Source organism: Manis javanica, chromosome 18, assembly GCF_040802235.1.
Source record: "Manis javanica isolate MJ-LG chromosome 18, MJ_LKY, whole genome shotgun sequence".
Lineage (NCBI taxonomy): Eukaryota > Metazoa > Chordata > Mammalia > Pholidota > Manidae > Manis > Manis javanica.
In genome coordinates, this window is record NC_133173.1 from 24,510,560 (window position 1) to 24,519,275 (window position 8,716).

At 40.2% G+C, this 8,716-nt stretch overlaps 1 pseudogene; it reads left to right on the forward strand.

Annotated features, from left to right (window-relative positions):
- The first annotated feature begins 2,513 nt into the window (after positions 1 to 2,513).
- LOC140847272 (olfactory receptor 7A10-like) lies at positions 2,514 to 3,961 on the forward strand (annotated as a pseudogene).
- The last annotated feature ends 4,755 nt before the right edge of the window (positions 3,962 to 8,716 follow it).

An 8,716-nucleotide genomic window follows, 5' to 3' on the forward strand; every position in this document is an offset into this window, starting at 1 on the left:
TGGTGATTCTGCACTGGATCAGATTGTTTTGTCTTTTCATGGTGATAGAGGTAGTCTTGGGCAGTTTACACGTGTGTTAGCTGGGAGAAAGTGTCCCTTCCTGCTTACTGGTCTCCTTGCCATCCTCGCTGCCTCTGCTGGTCATCCACCCAAGAGGAGCAGCTTCTGGTTTTATTTCATGAGCCATCACCAGTGGAGCAGCCATTGGGGCAGCCCAGAGCCCTGCAGGGAGTGGCAGGTGTGCCGGGTATTCTCTGTTGCAAGAATGGTGACCCTTAGCACCTTCTCCCAGCTTCCTCTGTGTGTGCACCCCAGCGGGGCCTCTGAGTCTGTCCTGCATGGCTGCGGAGGATGCTCTTGGTGATTGCTGTGGGTGCTAACACTCTGTGGCTGCTCCCCTGCTATGGTGGAGATGCACCAGAGGGGGAATGGATGGGAGGCTGTTTATCACAGTGAGGGGCTTCAGAGCTGTGCTGCTTCCCAGGGGGCTTGGGAGCCTGAAGTTCCCTGGGGTTCCCAGCTGCTGGGCTGTGTCCTGGGATGCTTCCATTCAGCTGTGAGGCCCCTGTCCCTTTAAAACTTTCAGAATGCACTCCCTTAACTTTTGTCCCAGGGGCTGCAGGGACCCCCTCACAGGTCTTACTGTCCTGTTTCCCTAATATCCAGCACCACACACACTGTGTGTCTGTGCTCCTGGTGTGGATGGCTAGGGCTGGTTATTTAGCAGTCCTGGGCTCCCTCTCCCTCCCCGCTCTCACTCCTCTCCTCCCACTGGGATCTGGGGTGAGGTGCACTCGGATCCCTCCAGGCTGCGGCTTGTATCTTACCCTCTTCACGAGGCGCTGGGTTCCCGCGGGTGTGGATGTAGTCTGGCTGTTGTGCTGTATCTTCTGGTCTCTCTTTTAGGAATAGTTGTATTTGTTGTGTTTTCAAAAATATATATGGTTTTGGGAGGAGATTTCCGTTGCTCTTCTCATGCCGCCATCTTGGCTCCTATCCATATATCTTTTTGAATTAGTGATTTTTTTTCTTTATGTAAATTCCTCTAAAGTGGAATTTCTGGGTCTTACTAAATTTCTAATTTTTGTTTTTTGAGAAACTTCCATACGCTTTCCACAGTGGTTGTTATCAATTCAGATAAAAGTAGAGCATCAGGAATATAGTCAATATAATACTGTAATAAGTTTGTGCAGTGACAGATATTAACACACTTATCATGATAACCATTTAGTAATGTGTGTCACTGTCAAAGCACTATATGGTACACTTCATACCAATATAATATTATACATTAAATGTAATTTAATTGTGTTTAAAATAATTTAAAAAATGAAACAAGTACTTGCATGACATAATATTCTTTGGGAAAAATCATATGAAGAATTTTTTTTGGTAAAAAGGATGGAATTACATGACATGCAGGACTGTATAAAGTATGGTCTGGAGAGTCCCTTGCAGGTTGGATGAAGACAAAAACCAGGACTGCAGTGTGTCCACTGTGTTACCACATTTGAGATCAAATCCCAAAGTACAAGAAAAACAAAGAAAAAAGAGCCAAACGAAAGGGAGAAAAAGACTTACCTCATCTGCTATCCAGCCATATAAAAACCAGCTGGTCATATAAATATATAATGGGCACCAAAACAAACAAGCAGACTTGCACTCTTTGATATTTAAAATATATGCTTTGCTGTATTTTGTATATTTCCTTTTTTGAGAGATTGGTATATTTTATTTGCTTGGCATCAAGTGGATGTGATCAGGTTTGGAAAGCCTTCAGAGCCAAGGAGGTGCTTCCTTCCTCACAGTCTCTTAGGGTCCACCTGGGCTTGTTTGACCTTTGTTCTTCCTCGTGTCCTTTCCCTTCCTCTCCCTCTAGGCTTATTGAACAGATTGTTTATATTTCTTTAAATACAGAGCATGAAATGTACATATAAACATGGAACCCCATTTTAATTTTCCATGGGCGGCTTATGATAACAATTTCTGGGTCTGATGTCTACATGTTATAGGGAACAGGTAATTGATTTGAGCAGCATAAGCACTTAGAGACTAAGTGGTGAGGGCAGGAATGAGGATGTGGAAATAACACAGGACACCTGGGTGCATAGTGGGGTCCAGTGTGGGGTGGGGTGTGTCTGTGTGTGGTTGTTCCTTCTAATGGAGGACAGTCCTCAGAACAGGGGTGTCAGGGATTACAAATCCAAGGTGACTTCAATAACTCATGGGCCAGAACTCAGTCAGTATAAGATAAGAGGAAGGGCATCTTTTTCAAAGCTATGATGACTTTGCAACAGATTTACCTTGTGTGGACTCCCCGGGCCTTGGAGACTCAGCAGGCAGGAGGCCACCTCGCCCTCACCATCCTCTGACACCATCTCTCGCTGCCCTCTGCCTCGCCCATCCCCCTCGGCACGCTGGCCCGTGCTGAACCCTGATTTCCTAAAACCACTACCTTCTCAGGACACTTGCACCCTGTCCATTCCCTCTTCCAGGCACACAATCACCACATAATGTGTGTCTCCTGCTCATTCTTCTTCGAGGTGTCTGTTCACCTGTCACCTTGTTGCAGGTATTTCCCACCCCCTGAAAAAAAATCATTTACACTATTCTTTATACATGCTTTCTTTTCTTCATAGCCCCTGCACCCTCTGAGAGGGGCACTATTATTTGTACCTGATCACTCCTCCTCCAGCACTAGATCCTGGGAAGTTTGTTTTTCAGCATTTTACTCTGAACAGTTCCTGAAATGTGGTCTGTATTCATTATCTGTTCCTCACATAAATGAAATATTCTCTGAATAAAACAGTAGCACACATTATGTTTGAGTAACAGGTGGACAGTGAAAAAAGATTCCTATAACAGAAAAACTAGGGAGGCCCAAAGCATGCCATACATGCATCAAATATAGAAATGAACTTCTTTGATGTAAAATAAAAGATAGCACTTATTCTAGGTTACCAATATTCCCTTATGGGAAAATCAGTCATTTCTTTTCTCTACCTTCTGGTAGTCACCTCCAGCACACGGATCCTGGGAATGATACAAGAATTTCAGGATTTCTTTTTCTGGGATTTTCAGAAGAACCAGAACTGGAGCCCCTCCTATTTGGGCTTTTCCTCTCCATGTAACTGATCACTGTGTCTGGGAACCTGCTCCTCATCCTGGCTGTCAGCTCCAACTCCCACCTACACACATCCATGTACTTCTTCCTCTCCAACCTGTCCTTTGTGGACATCTGCTTCACCTCCACCACCATCCCCAAGATGCTGCTGAGCATCCAGACACAGAGCCAAGCCAAAACCTATGAAGGCACATCAGCCAGATGTACTTCATCCTACTCTTTGTAGGGATGGATGATTTCCTCCTCATTGTGATGGCCTATGACAGCTATGTGACCATCTGCCACCCCCGGCACTGCACAGCCATCATGAATCCCCAGCTCTGTAGACTGCTGGTCCTGGTGTCCTGGAATATGAGTGTCCTGAATTTCTTATTACACAGCTTAATGGTGTTGGGTCTGTCCATCTGTTCCAACATAGAAATCACCCCCTTTTTCTGTGAACTTAATCAAATGGTCCAACTTGCCTGTTCTGAAACTTTCTTTAATAACCTGATATATTTTGCAGCTACACTGCTGGCTGGTGGTCCCCTCACTGGGATCCTTTACTATTTTTCTAAGATAGATTTGCCCATACATGGAATCTCATCAGCTCAGGGCAAGTCTAAAGCATTTCCTACCTGTGCATCTCACCTCTCTGCTGTCTCCTTATTTCATTTTATGGGCTTAGGGGTGTACCTTAGCTCTGCTATCACCCCCAGCTTGCGCTCAGGTGCAGCAGCCTCAGTGATGTACACCATGGTCACACCCATGCTGAACTCCTTCATCTAGAGTCTGAGGAACAAATATATAAAGGGTGCTCTGAAAAGATTCTATGTGAAGGAAAATAAGGACCAATAGCCCCCTGGACTGAACAAGTGCCCATGACTGCAGAGGCAAAGACTCAGAGTTTGAAATTGTGATTATTTGACCAAATGGACATAACATTGTTCTTTCTGTTTATTTTCTGGAATTTCATTTCTTTGACCTCATTACTCTATCTAATTTACATAACTTATAGTAGCTTTCTGCTCTCTCTGTTTTCCAACAGTTTTTTCCTTTGTTGTTTTACTACTTTCCCAAATTAATTTCCAATTGTAGATCTGAATTATTTGGTAATTTCCATTTATCTAATGAGACAACAAAGATATTTTAAATAAATATTTTCTCAAATGACTTATGTCATACCAAATAATGTTTCTTTTATTTTTCTAAAAGGATTTTCATGCATTTTGTGTTGCCACAATGGAAAAAAATTACATGATGAAGAAGGCAGTTTATATAATTTTATCATAGAGGAAAATCTGAAACCACTGTTTTGACTTATATTCATGGCATTCCTTTTCATGTCACTATTGTAACTCCTTTTCCTGATAATATAGACTTTTAACACACTAGCATGCTTTACCCCTAGTCACTGTGGTTATTTTCTTCAGTAGGACCTGTTCTTTTTCAGCCTGTTCACAGCACCTGTCATAGTCACTACCAAAAATGATCATATTTGTCTCCTTCTGGAGTCTATATGGATACACAAATTCAATGAAATCATTGATTTTATGACTTTAAAGAGAACATTTAAAATATGCTGAAGTAAAATTTAAAGTTATACTTTTAATTGCTACACAAAATATTTCTTTTCCAAGCTGTACATATACTCATTCATGTGTGGAATGCTGGTGTCTGTGTGTAAAAGGATATACTCACTGGGTGAAGGATCACTTGCATGTGTGTGCTTTTTCATTGACATCTTCTTGTTAATGTTTTAAAACTTCTGATGATGCCTATAAATATGATTCCTTCTTCTAAATGAAATCCACACCCATTCTAAATTTTGTCTTAACCACTAAAGGGACAGTGATTGAATGAACAATATCAGCATCATGAATTTTAGTCTCCATTTTTCTCAGGAATCCCTTTAATATTTACAGTTAAATAATGACTCATTGTAAGAGCCTTGGTTCACATGTCCAGCCATGTGACTCAGGTCACCATTTTTCTAGACAGCATACATGTCCTTCCATCTTTCCTAGGTACCTACAAAGACCATTTAGATAGTCATTTTTAATAGTTACATGAAATAAACTTGAAGTACAAAGTATTTAAGAATGTTCAAATATCAGGGGAAAAAAGCCAAAATAAGGAGAGCAGATTATTACACTTTCCCTCAGTTCTGTTTGCTAAGATTACTGAATCAGTCAGGTATTGCTGCATTACAAGTCATCTTATCAAACTGTTTTACGGAATACCTTCATTATAGAAATGGACCATATGAGAGGAAGCTGTTCTGACCTGTATAGGCCTCCTCAAGGGCCTGCAGTCAAATGTCTGTTTCTCCATTGTGTTTCCAAAGCCATCCTATGATGGGGTGTATTTCTGTCTGAACTGATAAATGTCAGTTATTGTTGTATATTGTTAAGAACCAATATATGGTCCACTTATATATGACAGTTAATCCATTTTAGAGAAAATAAATGAGTTTCTTAAATGTGACTTGTCTTAACTACACTGCTTCTATGTCCTATTGAAATGTTTGAAGCATTTCTTTCTTCTTAGTTAGAAGAGAATCCCCCAGACTCGTTCATGTCTCAGCTGTCTGTGATCTAGACCTGACTTTGAGCCACGTAGATTCAGAGTTTTCTCCTTTTAACTAATTTGTGAAAGTGTAATGACAGAATAAACAGTACATTTTTAAATGTACAATTTGATGAATTAAAGGAGCCACACAAAAAAACTGAGGGCACATACTGCATTTTTCATTTTTATGTAATTTGAGTAAGGGCATAATAAGTCATAGCTACTTTGTTGTGGGTTATAAGAAATTTATTCACCCTGAAACCCAGTTTCCATATACCTAAAGGTAATATAGGTAATAAACTTATCCCCACATGGATGTTGTGAAGTATAAATGAAATGTGTGGAAATAGTTTGATGAATTCCCCCCTCAAGAGAATGTTCGAGTAACAGGTATGCATATGTATATGTGTGGTTATTTGTGCACATTTATCTTTCAAAGAAGCACAGTCACACATACATATACACTCAGTGACTCATTTTTAATTCTATTACTATGTTGAAAGAAACCTTGAGAGAATATTGACAAAGAAAGAAATTTAAAGAAGGGAGGTTTGAACTAACATGAAAAAGAGTATAGAAATTTTTATTGAAACTTTTAAAGTAGAATGGGTGACCTTAATTTTAGTAATATTTACTTTTCCTATCTTAATGCCCTAATTGTCTTACATTCAGAACCACATTAACATTTATGCCATGGGAAATTCTCAATACCAACTATTAGTGCTAAATATCAAATTGACTTTGACTTTGGATTTCTTTCTTTATTTAAAGTAGGAAATTAATACAAAATATCCTACACAATGAGAATTAAATGAATGAATATGTAGACTTAAATTCAGTTCCCTAAAACAAAATTGCATAAGGTAAATGTCTGTATTGGATTCCTATTGCTGCTGTAACAAGTTATCACACTAGAGGCTTAAAACAGACAAATGTGTTTGTAGAATTCTGGAGGTCAGAGCCCAAAATCATCTTTATTAGGTTAAAGTCAAGAAGTATGCAGGAGTGGAGTCTTTCTGCAGACTCAGTGGAGACTCTGTTCCCTTCCTATTCCAGCTCCTAGAGGCCACCTGCATTCTTGGCTAATGGCTCTTCCTCCAACTTCAAAGCCAGCAGCTTGACATTTCCAAATCTCAACCTGACAGTAACTCTTCTTCCTCTCTGTGTTTAGGGATAATTGTCATTACCTCACACAGCCAACATTATCAGAGATCATCTCCTTTCTAAAGCCAGCTTTAGATAGCAACCTTACTCCATCTGCTTCCTTAATCTTCTCTCACTACAAAAAATAAGATATTCAAGGTTCTGGAAATTACGATGTGGACATCTTTTGGAGAATCCTATGCTACCTATTACAGTCTTTTCATGAGTGTATTATTTGGTGTCACTCAAGAGCCCTTGTATGAAAGAATCACGCACAGAATTTATCACAGCCTCTGGGATGAGTGAATACACTTTTCCTTAAACAATCACATGTAGAAATGAACTTTGTGATTACCTACACTAGACTCCAGCTCAGGACAACAGTCTTGCTGCTAAAAAGATTCACAGACAAGAACCTGTGGCATCGATGTCACTCGGGAGCTCATGTAAATGCAGGGTCTCTGTGCTCACAAGAACTTGCTGAATCAAAATCACAACTTTAAGTAACTTCCTGGGTGACCTACAGGTACACTCATGCTGGAAAAGAGCTGGTCTAGAATTAGTTTTCACCCTCTCATGTTGACATTTGGAGCAGGATAATTATTTGTGTTGGGTGCTGTCCTGTGCACTGTAGGTGTTGAGCATCATCCCTTTAGACATGACCAAATACCCCCAAGGGCAAAATCTTCTCTGGATGGGAACCACTTGCCCAGAGTTACAACCAGAAGCATCCTGACAGAATTACCACCAAGGTCCCATCCCTTACTCAGACTACAACTTTTGCAAGATCTCTAAACTCCACTTATGTAAGGAACATGTAGTTCATAATGGTACTACCTCATAGAATAGACTTTCATAAACTTTAAATCAAAGAGTCCATCAATAGATGAATGGGTAAAGAAGATGTGGTACATATACACAGCAGAATTTTATTTAGTCAAAAAGGACAAATGATGCTGGAGTTCTTATTTGTGGAGTCAAAGAATGAGATTAGCAAACACTCAAGGTAGCAGAGCCAAGGAGAGGCTTTTATTTAGAGGCAAAGTATGAGGAAAGAGCTCCTGACTTGTGCCAGGAGGGGACAAGAGAGCCCCAGGGTGGTGCATTGTCTAGGGGTTTTATAGGCAGTTGAGGGACAAAGGGCTAGGGATGCAGACATGCCAAAAGGTCCCCAAATGTATATCTTTGAGGAGACACTAAGTTTCTTATCAGTCTTCCTGGTTTTTTCACAAAGTTATCAACACAAGAAATTTATTGCTTTGATTCTTTTCCAGAGTAGCAGCTCTTCAGTCTGGGAGCAGATTCTTTCCCAAGATAGCAGCTTCCTGGTCTGGGAGCATGTCAATCAAGACTGCCTGTTCTGCTCCCAAGATGGGCTGGGTTATTGTCTGTTATGTTAAGAAACTTACTTTTTGATTTCTTGAGTTTTAAAATGCAATCTTGTCTTTAAGATGGAGTCCTTCCTGTTTTCACTATGCTGTTTGTGATTGGGTTTTCTTGCCATAATTAATTAATTGTCCAGGTTGCAAATAATCTGACTTAGGGCTAGAGGAAGAAAAGCAGCATCTGGGTAAAGTTAAAGAAAATAAGCTGGGCCTTTTAGCAGGTTAAAGTAATCTTACAATAGCCTGGTATAATTGACACAATAAAGACATGGGTTATGCCAAGGTGTATTCTTATCTGGGGGATATTCAAACATTCCAGGCCAAGTTACTTCTGGCTTTTTAGTTTTAATTAATCTCACAGAAGAATGCTTATACTCCCAGTTTGATTTTTACTTTAGAGAGTTAATGTGACTCTGACTTTGCTTAATTGTTTAATATGGAGTTTTGGTAGGTGTCTTTTTCTGGGGCCCCTCACCCTACTGTGTCTAAACCTACAGTCCCTGTCTCACAAAGA